This window comes from Anomaloglossus baeobatrachus, chromosome 5 (genome assembly GCF_048569485.1).
Source record: "Anomaloglossus baeobatrachus isolate aAnoBae1 chromosome 5, aAnoBae1.hap1, whole genome shotgun sequence".
NCBI classification, from domain to species: domain Eukaryota; kingdom Metazoa; phylum Chordata; class Amphibia; order Anura; family Aromobatidae; genus Anomaloglossus; species Anomaloglossus baeobatrachus.
In genome coordinates this window covers 599,365,917-599,383,189 of record NC_134357.1, presented here as the reverse complement: position 1 = coordinate 599,383,189, position 17,273 = coordinate 599,365,917, and the positions used below count along the sequence as shown (strand labels likewise).

The 17,273-nt window shown below is 54.5% G+C and overlaps 1 protein-coding gene across 2 annotated transcripts in view; it reads right to left on the bottom strand.

The window, feature by feature from the left end:
* WIPI1 (WD repeat domain, phosphoinositide interacting 1) overlaps positions 1-17,273 on the bottom strand; it is a 66,492-nt gene that overhangs the window by 48,450 nt on the left and 769 nt on the right. The gene's annotated exons all lie outside the window — the stretch shown is intronic.

Genomic DNA, 17,273 nt, shown 5'->3' with positions numbered 1-17,273 from the left:
CTGCCCCGGTTACCCCTCTCTAGTAATGGCTCTGCCCCGGTTACCCCTCTCTAGTAATGGCTCTGCCCCGGTTACCCCTCTCTAGTAATGGCTCTGCCCCGGTTACCCCTCTCTAGTAATGGCTCTGCCCCGGTTACCCCTCTCTAGTAATGGCTCTGCCCCGGTTACCCCTCTCTAGTAATGGCTCTGCCCCGGTTACCCCTCTCTAGTAATGGCTCTGCCCCGGTTACCCCTCTCTAGTAATGGCTCTGCCCCGGTTACCCCTCTCTAGTAATGGCTCTGCCCCGGTTACCCCTCTCTAGTAATGGCTCTGCCCCGGTTACCCCTCTCTAGTAATGGCTCTGCCCCGGTTACCCCTCTCTAGTAATGGCTCTGCCCCGGTTACCCCTCTCTAGTAATGGCTCTGCCCCGGTTACCCCTCTCTAGTAATGGCTCTGCCCCGGTTACCCCTCTCTAGTAATGGCTCTGCCCCGGTTACCCCTCTCTAGTAATGGCTCTGCCCCGGTGTCATGATGTATGTGCTTTTCTCCATCCCATATTTCTTGTATAAGATGCCATGTGATGTATGTTACCTTCTCACTGTATTTGCTGTAATACTATGTCAGGATGTGATGTCACTTTCCTTTGGTTGTACTTACTGAACACTTTGAAATGTCTTGGGATGTAAGTAACCATACCTTCCCCCATCTCTTGTGTCTCTGGGCCCATAATGCAATTATCTCTTGTCCACACAGCCAGGGGAACTTCTCATTGTTTCGTAAGCAGTGGATAACGCCAACTACACAAACCTGTAGACATCTCGGAGCCAACCTTCTAGAATCTTCTAGTGGGCCCAACCATTGCATAGACCCCTACCCTTGAGGGGCGGGCCCACGAGCTCAAACAATTCACTCCTGTTTCTAAATGCAGTTGGGAGTTGAGTTTTTGAAGAGGAAGGGAGCGAGATCTGAATCTGCGGACAGACCTCGCCGTCCAGTGGATTGTGTGGGATTTCTGGGACTCTGAAAAGGACTACTACGTTGTGATCTGGCACTTTGGATTATCGGGAGGTGCCCCCGAATCTGTTTTATTTGGACTTATCGTGTGCTGTTCCAGTGTTCTTGTGAATAAACCTGTTGGATCGTTCCTCGGCCTGTTGTCTCTCCTTGCTCTGCTGTACACCCCGTCACAAACTGGTTGGCAGCGCTGGGATCAGAGCAGAAGGAATGGAGGACAATGGCTCAACATCAGGAACCAGCACTGCAGAGTACAAGACCTGGACTTTGGGGAGCCTGCAATCAAAGGCCCGTGAAGAAGGAGTTCGTTTCAAAGGACTCTCCAAGGAGCAGCTGATTGAGGCGCTAGAAGGAGTCTGCTCGCAAAATGACGTGGAGGAAGGATCCTCACAGCAAAGGGAGGAAAGACGGGAGCTGGAGGTGAATACCCAAAAAAGTCAATGGGTTGTGTGGTACAAGGAAAAGATGGCACTGCTTGGAGATGAGGCCACCATAGAAGATAAGAGGGAGGCCATGCGTGGAGCTGAAGAGAAGGAGCGCAGGATGGAGGAGATGGCATTGCTGGATAAGCAGCTCGCTGTGGAAGCCGCGAGAGGTTCCAGACAGACTGTAACCCCAGCACCCATCATGAGGGAACTTCCCAGGGTGTCCCGCAAAGACTTTAAGCCGTTTAATGAGGCTGCAGGCGACATTGAGGGCTTCTTCCAGGACTTTGAGCATCAGTGTCGATTAATGGAAGTCCCGGACAGGGAGCGTGTCCGGCATCTGGTTGGGCTCCTAGAGGGGGGAGCTGCTGAAGCCTATAGAGCTATGGACCCTCGGTGGAACTGTGAGTATGCGGATATTAAACAGACTATTCTAGAACATTATGCTGTGACCCCAGACACTTACAGGACTCAGTTCCGTGCTTTAGCCTGTGATGGGGAAGTGTCTTTTAAGATATATGCTCATAGACTCAAACAAATATGTAATCGCTGGCTGGAGGCAGAGGAGGCCTTATCTTGGGAGACCTTCCTGCAGGTCATCCTAAAAGAACAATTCTTTGCCCAGTGCCCCGCTGAGATCCGGGAATGGGTGCGTGAGAGAAAACCAGCGACAGTGGAGGAAGCTGCTGCTCTCGCTGATGAGGCTCTCACCATCAAGCCTCAGTGGAGGGTTCTGTTGGAGGATGGAGAGACGCCTAACAGCTCCACAACACCGGATGCCCCCAGTTATTCTGTCCCCATTGTTCCCCGTTCCTCTAAGCCACCACATGTTGATACCCGTGTTAATGTGCCTCCAGTTGCTTCTACTGCACTTTCTGGAATACGCCGGGGAGAGGAAGTAACAGAGCGCAGGTGTTATGTTTGTAGGCATCCCGGGCATTTGCAGGCCTCATGCCCAGCCAGGCCATGGAGGAATCATCCTCAAACCCCTACAGCACCTTCAGGTGGGAGCCGGCCTCCAAGTTCCCCTACCCCTTACCCAAGAGGACGCCTTGGATGGAGGGAGACCCAGCTCAGATGCTATCAATGTGGACAGCCAGGGCATCGGCAAGTCTCCTGCCCAGCTGTTCAAATGTGGACTGATCCTGCGCCCAATCGGATTGTTAATTATTTACAGCCCAGCGCCATGGAGGAAGATGTGGCACCGCTCTGTGAGGACTGGCCTAGTGACTCAGCCCCCCATGTTGCACCACCAGGAGTTTACGGGGTGCGACCTGCAGTTATGACGACTTCTGCTCATCGAGGTAAGCACTTGCAGGAGGTTGTGCTGGATGGACAGAGACTTGTTGGATTTTGTGACTCGGGTGCTTTCCTCACACTGGCTGATCCCCGAGTGGTTCGGCCTGAGGCAATCCATAGAGGACCTGGGATTGTCATTGAACTGGCTGGTGGACAATGGAGGACTATTCCCACAGCCACTGTGGATCTGAGCTTTGGTTTTGGGGTCCGGCGATGTGTGGTTGGGGTGATGGGTGGTCTGCCTGCAGCTGTTCTCCTGGGCAATGATGTGGGAGAGCTACGATGCCAATTCGTGGCTGCATGAAGCCACATGTAAGTAACGCTCTGCCTGTGTGTACTTAACCAGCGACCTGTAGAGGTCCCTAGTACGTACACAAGTTGGGAGGGGAAGGAATTGTCATGATGTATGTGCTTTTCTCCATCCCATATTTCTTGTATAAGATGCCATGTGATGTATGTTACCTTCTCACTGTATTTGCTGTAATACTATGTCAGGATGTGATGTCACTTTCCTTTGGTTGTACTTACTGAACACTTTGAAATGTCTTGGGATGTAAGTAACCATACCTTCCCCCATCTCTTGTGTCTCTGGGCCCATAATGCAATTATCTCTTGTCCACACAGCCAGGGGAACTTCTCATTGTTTCGTAAGCAGTGGATAACGCCAACTACACAAACCTGTAGACATCTCGGAGCCAACCTTCTAGAATCTTCTAGTGGGCCCAACCATTGCATAGACCCCTACCCTTGAGGGGCGGGCCCACGAGCTCAAACAATTCACTCCTGTTTCTAAATGCAGTTGGGAGTTGAGTTTTTGAAGAGGAAGGGAGCGAGATCTGAATCTGCGGACAGACCTCGCCGTCCAGTGGATTGTGTGGGATTTCTGGGACTCTGAAAAGGACTACTACGTTGTGATCTGGCACTTTGGATTATCGGGAGGTGCCCCCGAATCTGTTTTATTTGGACTTATCGTGTGCTGTTCCAGTGTTCTTGTGAATAAACCTGTTGGATCGTTCCTCGGCCTGTTGTCTCTCCTTGCTCTGCTGTACACCCCGTCACACCCGGTTACCCCTCTCTAGTAATGGCTCTGCCCCGGTTACCCCTCTCTAGTAATGGCTCTGCCCCGGTTACCCCTCTCTAGTAATGGCTCTGCCCCGGTTACCCCTCTCTAGTAATGGCTCTGCCCCGGTTACCCCTCTCTAGTAATGGCTCTGCCCCGGTTACCCCTCTCTAGTAATGGCTCTGCCCCGGTTACCCCTCTCTAGTAATGGCTCTGCCCCGGTTACCCCTCTCTAGTAATGGCTCTGCCCCGGTTACCCCTCTCTAGTAATGGCTCTGCCCCGGTTACCCCTCTCTAGTAATGGCTCTGCCCCGGTTACCCCTCTCTAGTAATGGCTCTGCCCCGGTTACCCCTCTCTAGTAATGGCTCTGCCCCGGTTACCCCTCTCTAGTAATGGCTCTGCCCCGGTTACCCCTCTCTAGTAATGGCTCTGCCCCGGTTACCCCTCTCTAGTAATGGTTCTGCCCTGGTTACCCTTCTCTAGTAATGGCACTGCCCCCTCTGTACAGATGGTCTCGCCCCAGCCCCCCAGTAATGGTTTTTCCCGTTATCCCTCTCTAGTAGTGGCACTGCCCCCTATGTAGTAATAGTTCCACTCGTTACCCCTCTGTAGTAATGGTTCTTCCTCTGTAGTAATGGTTCTTCCTCTGTTACCCCTCTCCAGTAGTGGCACTGTCCCCTTTGTAGTAATGGTTCTGCCCTGGTTACCCCTCTGTAGTAATGGTTTTGCCCTGGTTACCCCTCTGTAGTAATGGTTTTGCCCTGGTTACCCCTCTGTAGTAATGGCACCGCCCCCTATGTAGTAATGGTTCTTTCCCTGTTACCCCTGTCTAGTAATGGCACTTCCCCCTCTGTACAGATGGTTCCGCCCCTGTTACCCCTCTGTAGTAATGGTCCCGCCCCTGTTACCCATCAGTAGTAATGGCACTGCCCTCTCTGTACAGATGGTTCCGCCCCTGTTACCCCTCTGTAGTAATGGTTCTTCCCCTGTTACCCCTCTGTAGTAATGGCACTGCCCCCTCTGTACAGATGGCTCCGCCCCGGTTACCCCTCTCTAGTAATGGCTCTGCCCCGGTTACCCCTCTCTAGTAATGGCTCTGCCCCGGTTACCCCTCTCTAGTAATGGCTCTGCCCCGGTTACCCCTCTCTAGTAATGGCTCTGCCCCGGTTACCCCTCTCTAGTAATGGCTCTGCCCCGGTTACCCCTCTCTAGTAATGGCTCTGCCCCGGTTACCCCTCTCTAGTAATGGCTCTGCCCCGGTTACCCCTCTCTAGTAATGGCTCTGCCCCGGTTACCCCTCTCTAGTAATGGCTCTGCCCCGGTTACCCCTCTCTAGTAATGGCTCTGCCCCGGTTACCCCTCTCTAGTAATGGCTCTGCCCCGGTTACCCCTCTCTAGTAATGGCTCTGCCCCGGTTACCCCTCTCTAGTAATGGCTCTGCCCCGGTTACCCCTCTCTAGTAATGGCTCTGCCCCGGTTACCCCTCTCTAGTAATGGCTCTGCCCCGGTTACCCCTCTCTAGTAATGGCTCTGCCCCGGTTACCCCTCTCTAGTAATGGCTCTGCCCCGGTTACCCCTCTCTAGTAATGGCTCTGCCCCGGTTACCCCTCTCTAGTAATGGTTCTGCCCCGGTTACCCCTCTCTAGTAATGGTTCTGCCCTGGTTACCCTTCTCTAGTAATGGCACTGCCCCCTCTGTACAGATGGTCTCGCCCCAGCCCCCCAGTAATGGTTTTTCCCGTTATCCCTCTCCAGTAGTGGCACTGTCCCCTTTGTAGTAATGGTTCTGCCCTGGTTACCCCTCTGTAGTAATGACACTGCCCCCTCTGTACAGATGGTTCCGCCCCTGTTACCCCTCTGTAGTAATGGTTTTGCCCTGGTTACCCCTCTGTAGTAATGGCACCACCCCCTATGTAGTAATGGTTCCGCCCCTGTTACCCCTCTGTTATAATGGTTCTGCCCTGGTTACCCCTCTGTAGTAATGACACTGCCCCCTCTGTACAGATGGTTCCGCCCCGTTACCCCTCTCTAGTAATGGTTATTCCCCTGTTACCCCTCTGTAGTAATGGTTTTGCCCTGGTTACCCCTCTGTAGTAATGGCACCGCCCCCTATGTAGTAATGGTTCTTTCCCTGTTACCCCTGTCTAGTAATGGCACTTCCCCCTCTGTACAGATGGTTCCGCCCCTGTTACCCCTCTGTAGTAATGGTCCCGCCCCTGTTACCCATCAGTAGTAATGGCACTGCCCTCTCTGTACAGATGGTTCCGCCCCTGTTACCCCTCTGTAGTAATGGTTCTTCCCCTGTTACCCCTCTGTAGTAATGGCACTGCCCCCTCTGTACAGATGGCTCCACCCCGGTTACCCCTCTCTAGTAATGGCTCTGCCCCGGTTACCCCTCTCTAGTAATGGCTCTGCCCCGGTTACCCCTCTCTAGTAATGGCTCTGCCCCGGTTACCCCTCTCTAGTAATGGCTCTGCCCCGGTTACCCCTCTCTAGTAATGGCTCTGCCCCGGTTACCCCTCTCTAGTAATGGCTCTGCCCCGGTTACCCCTCTCTAGTAATGGCTCTGCCCCGGTTACCCCTCTCTAGTAATGGCTCTGCCCCGGTTACCCCTCTCTAGTAATGGCTCTGCCCCGGTTACCCCTCTCTAGTAATGGCTCTGCCCCGGTTACCCCTCTCTAGTAATGGCTCTGCCCCGGTTACCCCTCTCTAGTAATGGCTCTGCCCCGGTTACCCCTCTCTAGTAATGGCTCTGCCCCGGTTACCCCTCTCTAGTAATGGCTCTGCCCCGGTTACCCCTCTCTAGTAATGGCTCTGCCCCGGTTACCCCTCTCTAGTAATGGCTCTGCCCCGGTTACCCCTCTCTAGTAATGGTTCTGCCCTGGTTACCCTTCTCTAGTAATGGCACTGCCCCCTCTGTACAGATGGTCTCGCCCCAGCCCCCCAGTAATGGTTTTTCCCGTTATCCCTCTCTAGTAGTGGCACTGCCCCCTATGTAGTAATAGTTCCACTCGTTACCCCTCTGTAGTAATGGTTCTTCCTCTGTAGTAATGGTTCTTCCTCTGTTACCCCTCTCCAGTAGTGGCACTGTCCCCTTTGTAGTAATGGTTCTGCCCTGGTTACCCCTCTGTAGTAATGGTTTTGCCCTGGTTACCCCTCTGTAGTAATGGTTTTGCCCTGGTTACCCCTCTGTAGTAATGGCACCGCCCCCTATGTAGTAATGGTTCTTTCCCTGTTACCCCTGTCTAGTAATGGCACTTCCCCCTCTGTACAGATGGTTCCGCCCCTGTTACCCCTCTGTAGTAATGGTCCCGCCCCTGTTACCCATCAGTAGTAATGGCACTGCCCTCTCTGTACAGATGGTTCCGCCCCTGTTACCCCTCTGTAGTAATGGTTCTTCCCCTGTTACCCCTCTGTAGTAATGGCACTGCCCCCTCTGTACAGATGGCTCCGCCCCGGTTACCCCTCTCTAGTAATGGCTCTGCCCCGGTTACCCCTCTCTAGTAATGGCTCTGCCCCGGTTACCCCTCTCTAGTAATGGCTCTGCCCCGGTTACCCCTCTCTAGTAATGGCTCTGCCCCGGTTACCCCTCTCTAGTAATGGCTCTGCCCCGGTTACCCCTCTCTAGTAATGGCTCTGCCCCGGTTACCCCTCTCTAGTAATGGCTCTGCCCCGGTTACCCCTCTCTAGTAATGGCTCTGCCCCGGTTACCCCTCTCTAGTAATGGCTCTGCCCCGGTTACCCCTCTCTAGTAATGGCTCTGCCCCGGTTACCCCTCTCTAGTAATGGCTCTGCCCCGGTTACCCCTCTCTAGTAATGGCTCTGCCCCGGTTACCCCTCTCTAGTAATGGCTCTGCCCCGGTTACCCCTCTCTAGTAATGGTTCTGCCCCGGTTACCCCTCTCTAGTAATGGCTCTGCCCCGGTTACCCCTCTCTAGTAATGGCTCTGCCCCGGTTACCCCTCTCTAGTAATGGCTCTGCCCCGGTTACCCCTCTCTAGTAATGGTTCTGCCCCGGTTACCCCTCTCTAGTAATGGTTCTGCCCTGGTTACCCTTCTCTAGTAATGGCACTGCCCCCTCTGTACAGATGGTCTCGCCCCAGCCCCCCAGTAATGGTTTTTCCCGTTATCCCTCTCCAGTAGTGGCACTGTCCCCTTTGTAGTAATGGTTCTGCCCTGGTTACCCCTCTGTAGTAATGACACTGCCCCCTCTGTACAGATGGTTCCGCCCCTGTTACCCCTCTGTAGTAATGGTTTTGCCCTGGTTACCCCTCTGTAGTAATGGCACCACCCCCTATGTAGTAATGGTTCCGCCCCTGTTACCCCTCTGTTATAATGGTTCTGCCCTGGTTACCCCTCTGTAGTAATGACACTGCCCCCTCTGTACAGATGGTTCCGCCCCGTTACCCCTCTCTAGTAATGGTTATTCCCCTGTTACCCCTCTGTAGTAATGGTTTTGCCCTGGTTACCCCTCTGTAGTAATGGCACCGCCCCCTATGTAGTAATGGTTCTTTCCCTGTTACCCCTGTCTAGTAATGGCACTTCCCCCTCTGTACAGATGGTTCCGCCCCTGTTACCCCTCTGTAGTAATGGTCCCGCCCCTGTTACCCATCAGTAGTAATGGCACTGCCCTCTCTGTACAGATGGTTCCGCCCCTGTTACCCCTCTGTAGTAATGGTTCTTCCCCTGTTACCCCTCTGTAGTAATGGCACTGCCCCCTCTGTACAGATGGCTCTGCCCCGGTTACCCCTCTCTAGTAATGGCTCTGCCCCGGTTACCCCTCTCTAGTAATGGCTCTGCCCCGGTTACCCCTCTCTAGTAATGGCTCTGCCCCGGTTACCCCTCTCTAGTAATGGCTCTGCCCCGGTTACCCCTCTCTAGTAATGGCTCTGCCCCGGTTACCCCTCTCTAGTAATGGCTCTGCCCCGGTTACCCCTCTCTAGTAATGGCTCTGCCCCGGTTACCCCTCTCTAGTAATGGCTCTGCCCCGGTTACCCCTCTCTAGTAATGGCTCTGCCCCGGTTACCCCTCTCTAGTAATGGCTCTGCCCCGGTTACCCCTCTCTAGTAATGGTTCTTCCCCTGTTACCCCTCTCTAGTAATGGTTCTGCCCCGGTTACCCCTCTGTAGTAATGGTTCTGCCCCGGTTACCCCTCTGTAGTAATGGTTCTGCCCCGGTTACCCCTCTCTAGTAATGGTTCTGCCCCGGTTACCCCTCTCTAGTAATGGTTCTGCCCCGGTTACCCCTCTCTAGTAATGGTTCTGCCCCGGTTACCCCTCTCTAGTAATGGTTCTGCCCCGGTTACCCCTCTCTAGTAATGGTTCTGCCCCGGTTACCCCTCTCTAGTAATGGTTCTGCCCCGGTTACCCCTCTCTAGTAATGGTTCTGCCCCGGTTACCCCTCTCTAGTAATGGTTCTGCCCCGGTTACCCCTCTCTAGTAATGGTTCTGCCCCGGTTACCCCTCTCTAGTAATGGTTCTGCCCCGGTTACCCCTCTCTAGTAATGGTTCTGCCCCGGTTACCCCTCTCTAGTAATGGTTCTGCCCCGGTTACCCCTCTCTAGTAATGGTTCTTCCCCTGTTACCCCTCAGTAGTAATGGCTCTGCCCCGGTTACCCCTCTCTAGTAATGGCTCTGCCCCGGTTACCCCTCTCTAGTAATGGCTCTGCCCCGGTTACCCCTCTCTAGTAATGGCTCTGCCCCGGTTACCCCTCTCTAGTAATGGCTCTGCCCCGGTTACCCCTCTCTAGTAATGGCTCTGCCCCGGTTACCCCTCTCTAGTAATGGCTCTGCCCCGGTTACCCCTCTCTAGTAATGGCTCTGCCCCGGTTACCCCTCTCTAGTAATGGCTCTGCCCCGGTTACCCCTCTCTAGTAATGGCTCTGCCCCGGTTACCCCTCTCTAGTAATGGCTCTGCCCCGGTTACCCCTCTCTAGTAATGGCTCTGCCCCGGTTACCCCTCTCTAGTAATGGCTCTGCCCCGGTTACCCCTCTCTAGTAATGGCTCTGCCCCGGTTACCCCTCTCTAGTAATGGCTCTGCCCCGGTTACCCCTCTCTAGTAATGGCTCTGCCCCGGTTACCCCTCTCTAGTAATGGCTCTGCCCCGGTTACCCCTCTCTAGTAATGGCTCTGCCCCGGTTACCCCTCTCTAGTAATGGCTCTGCCCCGGTTACCCCTCTCTAGTAATGGCTCTGCCCCGGTTACCCCTCTCTAGTAATGGTTCTGCCCCGGTTACCCCTCTCTAGTAATGGCTCTGCCCCGGTTACCCCTCTCTAGTAATGGCTCTGCCCCGGTTACCCCTCTCTAGTAATGGCTCTGCCCCGGTTACCCCTCTCTAGTAATGGTTCTGCCCCGGTTACCCCTCTCTAGTAATGGTTCTGCCCTGGTTACCCTTCTCTAGTAATGGCACTGCCCCCTCTGTACAGATGGTCTCGCCCCAGCCCCCCAGTAATGGTTTTTCCCGTTATCCCTCTCCAGTAGTGGCACTGTCCCCTTTGTAGTAATGGTTCTGCCCTGGTTACCCCTCTGTAGTAATGACACTGCCCCCTCTGTACAGATGGTTCCGCCCCTGTTACCCCTCTGTAGTAATGGTTTTGCCCTGGTTACCCCTCTGTAGTAATGGCACCACCCCCTATGTAGTAATGGTTCCGCCCCTGTTACCCCTCTGTTATAATGGTTCTGCCCTGGTTACCCCTCTGTAGTAATGACACTGCCCCCTCTGTACAGATGGTTCCGCCCCGTTACCCCTCTCTAGTAATGGTTATTCCCCTGTTACCCCTCTGTAGTAATGGTTTTGCCCTGGTTACCCCTCTGTAGTAATGGCACCGCCCCCTATGTAGTAATGGTTCTTTCCCTGTTACCCCTGTCTAGTAATGGCACTTCCCCCTCTGTACAGATGGTTCCGCCCCTGTTACCCCTCTGTAGTAATGGTCCCGCCCCTGTTACCCATCAGTAGTAATGGCACTGCCCTCTCTGTACAGATGGTTCCGCCCCTGTTACCCCTCTGTAGTAATGGTTCTTCCCCTGTTACCCCTCTGTAGTAATGGCACTGCCCCCTCTGTACAGATGGCTCCACCCCGGTTACCCCTCTCTAGTAATGGCTCTGCCCCGGTTACCCCTCTCTAGTAATGGCTCTGCCCCGGTTACCCCTCTCTAGTAATGGCTCTGCCCCGGTTACCCCTCTCTAGTAATGGCTCTGCCCCGGTTACCCCTCTCTAGTAATGGCTCTGCCCCGGTTACCCCTCTCTAGTAATGGCTCTGCCCCGGTTACCCCTCTCTAGTAATGGCTCTGCCCCGGTTACCCCTCTCTAGTAATGGCTCTGCCCCGGTTACCCCTCTCTAGTAATGGCTCTGCCCCGGTTACCCCTCTCTAGTAATGGCTCTGCCCCGGTTACCCCTCTCTAGTAATGGCTCTGCCCCGGTTACCCCTCTCTAGTAATGGCTCTGCCCCGGTTACCCCTCTCTAGTAATGGCTCTGCCCCGGTTACCCCTCTCTAGTAATGGCTCTGCCCCGGTTACCCCTCTCTAGTAATGGCTCTGCCCCGGTTACCCCTCTCTAGTAATGGCTCTGCCCCGGTTACCCCTCTCTAGTAATGGTTCTGCCCTGGTTACCCTTCTCTAGTAATGGCACTGCCCCCTCTGTACAGATGGTCTCGCCCCAGCCCCCCAGTAATGGTTTTTCCCGTTATCCCTCTCTAGTAGTGGCACTGCCCCCTATGTAGTAATAGTTCCACTCGTTACCCCTCTGTAGTAATGGTTCTTCCTCTGTAGTAATGGTTCTTCCTCTGTTACCCCTCTCCAGTAGTGGCACTGTCCCCTTTGTAGTAATGGTTCTGCCCTGGTTACCCCTCTGTAGTAATGGTTTTGCCCTGGTTACCCCTCTGTAGTAATGGTTTTGCCCTGGTTACCCCTCTGTAGTAATGGCACCGCCCCCTATGTAGTAATGGTTCTTTCCCTGTTACCCCTGTCTAGTAATGGCACTTCCCCCTCTGTACAGATGGTTCCGCCCCTGTTACCCCTCTGTAGTAATGGTCCCGCCCCTGTTACCCATCAGTAGTAATGGCACTGCCCTCTCTGTACAGATGGTTCCGCCCCTGTTACCCCTCTGTAGTAATGGTTCTTCCCCTGTTACCCCTCTGTAGTAATGGCACTGCCCCCTCTGTACAGATGGCTCCGCCCCGGTTACCCCTCTCTAGTAATGGCTCTGCCCCGGTTACCCCTCTCTAGTAATGGCTCTGCCCCGGTTACCCCTCTCTAGTAATGGCTCTGCCCCGGTTACCCCTCTCTAGTAATGGCTCTGCCCCGGTTACCCCTCTCTAGTAATGGCTCTGCCCCGGTTACCCCTCTCTAGTAATGGCTCTGCCCCGGTTACCCCTCTCTAGTAATGGCTCTGCCCCGGTTACCCCTCTCTAGTAATGGCTCTGCCCCGGTTACCCCTCTCTAGTAATGGCTCTGCCCCGGTTACCCCTCTCTAGTAATGGCTCTGCCCCGGTTACCCCTCTCTAGTAATGGCTCTGCCCCGGTTACCCCTCTCTAGTAATGGCTCTGCCCCGGTTACCCCTCTCTAGTAATGGTTCTGCCCCGGTTACCCCTCTCTAGTAATGGCTCTGCCCCGGTTACCCCTCTCTAGTAATGGCTCTGCCCCGGTTACCCCTCTCTAGTAATGGCTCTGCCCCGGTTACCCCTCTCTAGTAATGGTTCTGCCCCGGTTACCCCTCTCTAGTAATGGTTCTGCCCTGGTTACCCTTCTCTAGTAATGGCACTGCCCCCTCTGTACAGATGGTCTCGCCCCAGCCCCCCAGTAATGGTTTTTCCCGTTATCCCTCTCCAGTAGTGGCACTGTCCCCTTTGTAGTAATGGTTCTGCCCTGGTTACCCCTCTGTAGTAATGACACTGCCCCCTCTGTACAGATGGTTCCGCCCCTGTTACCCCTCTGTAGTAATGGTTTTGCCCTGGTTACCCCTCTGTAGTAATGGCACCACCCCCTATGTAGTAATGGTTCCGCCCCTGTTACCCCTCTGTTATAATGGTTCTGCCCTGGTTACCCCTCTGTAGTAATGACACTGCCCCCTCTGTACAGATGGTTCCGCCCCGTTACCCCTCTCTAGTAATGGTTATTCCCCTGTTACCCCTCTGTAGTAATGGTTTTGCCCTGGTTACCCCTCTGTAGTAATGGCACCGCCCCCTATGTAGTAATGGTTCTTTCCCTGTTACCCCTGTCTAGTAATGGCACTTCCCCCTCTGTACAGATGGTTCCGCCCCTGTTACCCCTCTGTAGTAATGGTCCCGCCCCTGTTACCCATCAGTAGTAATGGCACTGCCCTCTCTGTACAGATGGTTCCGCCCCTGTTACCCCTCTGTAGTAATGGTTCTTCCCCTGTTACCCCTCTGTAGTAATGGCACTGCCCCCTCTGTACAGATGGCTCCACCCCGGTTACCCCTCTCTAGTAATGGCTCTGCCCCGGTTACCCCTCTCTAGTAATGGCTCTGCCCCGGTTACCCCTCTCTAGTAATGGCTCTGCCCCGGTTACCCCTCTCTAGTAATGGCTCTGCCCCGGTTACCCCTCTCTAGTAATGGCTCTGCCCCGGTTACCCCTCTCTAGTAATGGCTCTGCCCCGGTTACCCCTCTCTAGTAATGGCTCTGCCCCGGTTACCCCTCTCTAGTAATGGCTCTGCCCCGGTTACCCCTCTCTAGTAATGGCTCTGCCCCGGTTACCCCTCTCTAGTAATGGCTCTGCCCCGGTTACCCCTCTCTAGTAATGGTTCTTCCCCTGTTACCCCTCTCTAGTAATGGTTCTGCCCCGGTTACCCCTCTGTAGTAATGGTTCTGCCCCGGTTACCCCTCTGTAGTAATGGTTCTGCCCCGGTTACCCCTCTCTAGTAATGGTTCTGCCCCGGTTACCCCTCTCTAGTAATGGTTCTGCCCCGGTTACCCCTCTCTAGTAATGGTTCTGCCCCGGTTACCCCTCTCTAGTAATGGTTCTGCCCCGGTTACCCCTCTCTAGTAATGGTTCTGCCCCGGTTACCCCTCTCTAGTAATGGTTCTGCCCCGGTTACCCCTCTCTAGTAATGGTTCTGCCCCGGTTACCCCTCTCTAGTAATGGTTCTGCCCCGGTTACCCCTCTCTAGTAATGGTTCTGCCCCGGTTACCCCTCTCTAGTAATGGTTCTGCCCCGGTTACCCCTCTCTAGTAATGGTTCTGCCCCGGTTACCCCTCTCTAGTAATGGTTCTGCCCCGGTTACCCCTCTCTAGTAATGGTTCTTCCCCTGTTACCCCTCAGTAGTAATGGCTCTGCCCCGGTTACCCCTCTCTAGTAATGGCTCTGCCCCGGTTACCCCTCTCTAGTAATGGCTCTGCCCCGGTTACCCCTCTCTAGTAATGGCTCTGCCCCGGTTACCCCTCTCTAGTAATGGCTCTGCCCCGGTTACCCCTCTCTAGTAATGGCTCTGCCCCGGTTACCCCTCTCTAGTAATGGCTCTGCCCCGGTTACCCCTCTCTAGTAATGGCTCTGCCCCGGTTACCCCTCTCTAGTAATGGTTCTTCCCCGGTTACCCCTCTCTAGTAATGGTTCTGCCCTGGTTACCCCTCTGTAGTAATGGCACCGCCCCCTATGTAGTAATGGTTCTTTCCCTGTTACCCCTGTCTAGTAATGGCACTTCCCCCTCTGTACAGATGGTTCCGCCCCTGTTACCCCTCTGTAGTAATGGTCCCGCCCCTGTTACCCATCAGTAGTAATGGCACTGCCCTCTCTGTACAGATGGTTCCGCCCCTGTTACCCCTCTGTAGTAATGGTTCTTCCCCTGTTACCCCTCTGTAGTAATGGCACTGCCCCCTCTGTACAGATGGCTCCACCCCGGTTACCCCTCTCTAGTAATGGCTCTGCCCCAGTTACCCCTCTCTAGTAATGGCTCTGCCCCGGTTACCCCTCTCTAGTAATGGCTCTGCCCCGGTTACCCCTCTCTAGTAATGGCTCTGCCCCGGTTACCCCTCTCTAGTAATGGCTCTGCCCCGGTTACCCCTCTCTAGTAATGGCTCTGCCCCGGTTACCCCTCTCTAGTAATGGCTCTGCCCCGGTTACCCCTCTCTAGTAATGGCTCTGCCCCTGTTACCCCTCTCTAGTAATGGTTCTTCCCCTGTTACCCCTCTCTAGTAATGGTTCTGCCCCGGTTACCCCTCTCTAGTAATGGTTCTGCCCCGGTTACCCCTCTCTAGTAATGGTTCTGCCCCGGTTACCCCTCTCTAGTAATGGTTCTGCCCCGGTTACCCCTCTCTAGTAATGGTTCTGCCCCGGTTACCCCTCTCTAGTAATGGTTCTGCCCCGGTTACCCCTCTCTAGTAATGGTTCTGCCCCGGTTACCCCTCTCTAGTAATGGTTCTGCCCCGGTTACCCCTCTCTAGTAATGGTTCTGCCCCGGTTACCCCTCTCTAGTAATGGTTCTGCCCCGGTTACCCCTCTCTAGTAATGGTTCTGCCCCGGTTACCCCTCTCTAGTAATGGTTCTTCCCCTGTTACCCCTCAGTAGTAATGGCTCTGCCCCGGTTACCCCTCTCTAGTAATGGCTCTGCCCCGGTTACCCCTCTCTAGTAATGGCTCTGCCCCGGTTACCCCTCTCTAGTAATGGCTCTGCCCCGGTTACCCCTCTCTAGTAATGGCTCTGCCCCGGTTACCCCTCTCTAGTAATGGCTCTGCCCCGGTTACCCCTCTCTAGTAATGGCTCTGCCCCGGTTACCCCTCTCTAGTAATGGCTCTGCCCCGGTTACCCCTCTCTAGTAATGGTTCTTCCCCGGTTACCCCTCTCTAGTAATGGTTCTGCCCTGGTTACCCCTCTGTAGTAATGGCACCGCCCCCTATGTAGTAATGGTTCTTTCCCTGTTACCCCTGTCTAGTAATGGCACTTCCCCCTCTGTACAGATGGTTCCGCCCCTGTTACCCCTCTGTAGTAATGGTCCCGCCCCTGTTACCCATCAGTAGTAATGGCACTGCCCTCTCTGTACAGATGGTTCCGCCCCTGTTACCCCTCTGTAGTAATGGTTCTTCCCCTGTTACCCCTCTGTAGTAATGGCACTGCCCCCTCTGTACAGATGGCTCCACCCCGGTTACCCCTCTCTAGTAATGGCTCTGCCCCAGTTACCCCTCTCTAGTAATGGCTCTGCCCCGGTTACCCCTCTCTAGTAATGGCTCTGCCCCGGTTACCCCTCTCTAGTAATGGCTCTGCCCCGGTTACCCCTCTCTAGTAATGGCTCTGCCCCGGTTACCCCTCTCTAGTAATGGCTCTGCCCCGGTTACCCCTCTCTAGTAATGGCTCTGCCCCGGTTACCCCTCTCTAGTAATGGCTCTGCCCCTGTTACCCCTCTCTAGTAATGGTTCTTCCCCTGTTACCCCTCTCTAGTAATGGTTCTGCCCCGGTTACCCCTCTCTAGTAATGGTTCTGCCCCGGTTACCCCTCTCTAGTAATGGTTCTGCCCCGGTTACCCCTCTCTAGTAATGGTTCTGCCCCGGTTACCCCTCTCTAGTAATGGTTCTGCCCCGGTTACCCCTCTCTAGTAATGGTTCTGCCCCGGTTACCCCTCTCTAGTAATGGTTCTGCCCCGGTTACCCCTCTCTAGTAATGGTTCTGCCCCGGTTACCCCTCTCTAGTAATGGTTCTGCCCCGGTTACCCCTCTCTAGTAATGGTTCTGCCCCGGTTACCCCTCTCTAGTAATGGTTCTGCCCCGGTTACCCCTCTCTAGTAATGGTTCTGCCCCGGTTACCCCTCTCTAGTAATGGTTCTGCCCCGGTTACCCCTCTCTAGTAATGGTTCTGCCCCGGTTACCCCTCTCTAGTAATGGTTCTGCCCCGGTTACCCCTCTCTAGTAATGGCTCTGCCCCGGTTACCCCTCTCTAGTAATGGCTCTGCCCCGGTTACCCCTCTCTAGTAATGGCTCTGCCCCGGTTACCCCTCTCTAGTAATGGCTCTGCCCCGGTTACCCCTCTCTAGTAATGGCTCTGCCCCGGTTACCCCTCTCTAGTAATGGCTCTGCCCCGGTTACCCCTCTCTAGTAATGGCTCTGCCCCGGTTACCCCTCTGTAGTAATGGTTCTGCCCCGGTTACCCCTCTCTAGTAATGGTTCTGCCCCGGTTACCCCTCTCTAGTAATGGTTCTGCCCCGGTTACCCCTCTCTAGTAATGGTTCTGCCCCGGTTACCCCTCTCTAGTAATGGTTCTGCCCCGGTTACCCCTCTCTAGTAATGGTTCTGCCCCGGTTACCCCTCTCTAGTAATGGTTCTGCCCCGGTTACCCCTCTCTAGTAATGGTTCTGCCCCGGTTACCCCTCTCTAGTAATGGTTCTGCCCCGGTTACCCCTCTCTAGTAATGGTTCTGCCCCGGTTACCCCTCTCTAGTAATGGTTCTGCCCCGGTTACCCCTCTCTAGTAATGGTTCTGCCCCGGTTACCCCTCTCTAGTAATGGTTCTGCCCCGGTTACCCCTCTCTAGTAATGGTTCTGCCCCGGTTA